General features: G+C 74.6%; 1 protein-coding gene across 4 annotated transcripts in view; it reads left to right on the forward strand.

The window, feature by feature from the left end:
- The window catches only part of CLCN3 (chloride channel, voltage-sensitive 3), a 59,636-nt gene that overhangs the window by 15,779 nt on the left and 43,566 nt on the right, over window positions 1-291 (forward strand). The gene's annotated exons all lie outside the window — the stretch shown is intronic.

Here is a 291-nt window from a genome sequence, read left to right on the forward strand (position 1 = left end):
CGCCGCCGCCTCTGCCTCTGCGCTCGCCGGTCGCCGCCAGCCTTCCCGGGGCAGGGAAGCCCTAGGCCGGGGCGGGGGCAAAACCCCGGCCGCCCCGTCGGGTGCGCCTCCCCCCGCTCCCCCCCGCCAGCTGCCGGCGGGCTCTTTTCTTCTTCTTTCTTCTTCCTGTCAGCAGTCAGCTACGTGGCTTCGTTTTCCTGTGTAGATGAAACGACGCGCAAGGGCGAGCGCTGCCGCCCGGGGCGGGGCGGGAGGCACAGGTAGCGGGGCCGGGGCCGGGGCCGGGGCCGG

The sequence above is a fragment of the Haliaeetus leucocephalus genome, unplaced genomic scaffold (assembly GCF_000737465.1).
Source record: "Haliaeetus leucocephalus isolate CR32 unplaced genomic scaffold, Haliaeetus_leucocephalus-4.0 Scaffold284, whole genome shotgun sequence".
Taxonomy (NCBI): domain Eukaryota; kingdom Metazoa; phylum Chordata; class Aves; order Accipitriformes; family Accipitridae; genus Haliaeetus; species Haliaeetus leucocephalus.